Here is a 2307-nt window from a genome sequence, read left to right as displayed (position 1 = left end):
AATTTTATTTCACCTTCTTTTGGGCTAAGCTAATAGCCTCGTAGGCCTGTGTTACCTAGTAGCAATCGGGGTTAATTAAATTATTTTTAAATTGGTTGGAATTAAAGGAGTGAGTTAATATTAAGGGGAGTTGATTACTGATTTTAATGGGTTAGTTGAGAATTTTAATAACATATTAAAAGAATTTTAGGAGTTGGAGAAATTAACAGATTTTAAAGGATTACCCGGATACGTTAACTAAGGGGTCAAAAGTTGACTTTCAAAACTAGGATTAATCTTAAGGGTTTTAGATTTTTAATAAATACTAGACCTAATTATAAGTTGTTAGATAGGTGGCACACTCAATTTGGAGTTTTCTACGAAAAGTTATGATTTTTAGAAGTTCTGGCCCGATTTTGACCTAAGGTCATCTAAAGTGTTGAGTCCTTGACTTTGACCAAATTATGAAGGTCTAATATTTTTAGAGAATGATAGATTCTAATTGAAGTCATTAACCATTGAATTTGATTAGTATAAAATTTTTTGTAATTAATAATGAATTTTAGAACTTATACCTATTCGTAGGGGTTATCAAATTATCTCAACTAAGGGAGCCACTTGAGGATTTGAACCCAAATGAGCCCTAAACTCCTTGGGATCAATTCCAAAGGTCATAAATGACCTAAGGACAGATCAACAAGTGTTTAAGAACCCTTTTGGGATTTTTAAGATTTTCAGGATCAATTAAAATTGGTTAAACCTTAATTACCTAAGGATCAGGCTAAGACAAATCTAGAGATCAATTTAAGAGGATTTCAATTCTTATAGATTAGGGGATTAATCAAGGACAATTAAGGACATTTTAATGGATCTTACAAGTTAAGAATAGTCAATTATCAATTGATTAAGGTTAAGGCCATTTCTACGAAGGATTTTTTAGGCTCCTACTTGGGGAACCAAATGAACTCCAAATTTGATGAAATTTGGACCATAGGGTTACCTAACCCTAAGGAATAAACCCACCAAATTTGAGCTCAAGTGGAGTAATCTAAGGTGGTTAACCAAACCACCGAAGGTGAGCTCTAAGTCACCTTCAAATCCCTATAGGGGTCTACCCTAAACTTGGATTGGGGGCAAAATCAGTGGCTCTACACTCCTTATCCTACTCATCATCAGCACACCAAAAATCACACCCTAAATCCCATTGGATATGTCTACATCACATTTTGAATTTAAAGGTCAAACCATGACCTTTAAAATTAAAAATTGGGGAAAATGCCCTTGAACAACTTAAAATGGGGAGATAAAATTTGGACATGTCAGAAACATGCCCAATTTCAATCTCCCAAAATTCCAGACCTAGTGGACTTGTATTTAAAAAGTAATTAAAGAAATTCATAAAATGCTCAAATTAAAATTAAGCCTAACACTGATCAGACTACCTAGCTAGGGAGCTCATAATGGAGGGATTACCACAGAGAAGGCCTCAACGGATGAGCTTCTCTATCAGGAAGCTTCTCTCCTTCAGACGTCAGGACCGGAGGACTGCCGGAGGTGCGACTTCGAGCGGGACGCCGAAAGCTTTCACCCGCGCTTGCTCGAACTGAAGGAGGGATCGATCTTGGAGCTCGAAGGGAGCGTCTGGGAGTTTGACGAAGCTCTGGGAAGCGATTCAGAATGAATGCCAATCCTTCTTGAGGTATGGCGAGCTCGAGGGTATTCGGTCACCTTTCGGGAGCTTGGACGGCCGGGATTGAGATGGAGAGGGCTCGGATTGCTGCCAGGTGGACGATGGCGACGTCCTGGGGAGATCGTGGGGATCAAACCGGTGGACAGCAGCCTTGAACCAGGAATTGTCTGGGGGGACCACCGGAGCTCATTTCCCATTGGTTCCGACCGCCGCCGGCCATAGTCTAGGTCGGGTTGACCGGGGGAGGCTGATGGGGACGTGCTGGAGCCAAGGGTGGAGCCAATTTGGCCTGGGGAGGTATGGATTGAACTGGTGGCTAGATTGGACCTAAACCTGCTCGGTTCGAGTCGAATTGAGCTCGATCCAGGTCAGGTCAGACCCTGTGTTTGGTATGGGAGATAGGTCTGGGTCTGGTGCACCCAATACAAGTGGCAATTGGATCTAATTTGGTTTGGGTTTAAAGATGGCTCAGGTTGATCCAAATCTGCTCGGTTCGGGTCAATTTGGACTCAACCCAGGTCAGGCCAGACCCTGGGCTTGAGGTGGGAAGTGGGTCTAGGTCTGGTGCACCCAATGCAAGTGGCAATTGGGTCCAATTTGGTCTGGGCTAAAAGATGGCTTGGGTCCAAGTGTTTTTG

The sequence above is a fragment of the Dendrobium catenatum genome, unplaced genomic scaffold (genome assembly GCF_001605985.2).
Source record: "Dendrobium catenatum unplaced genomic scaffold, ASM160598v2 fragScaff_scaffold_596, whole genome shotgun sequence".
Taxonomy (NCBI): Eukaryota; Viridiplantae; Streptophyta; class Magnoliopsida; order Asparagales; family Orchidaceae; genus Dendrobium; species Dendrobium catenatum.
Note: the sequence above shows the minus strand (reverse complement) of the source record.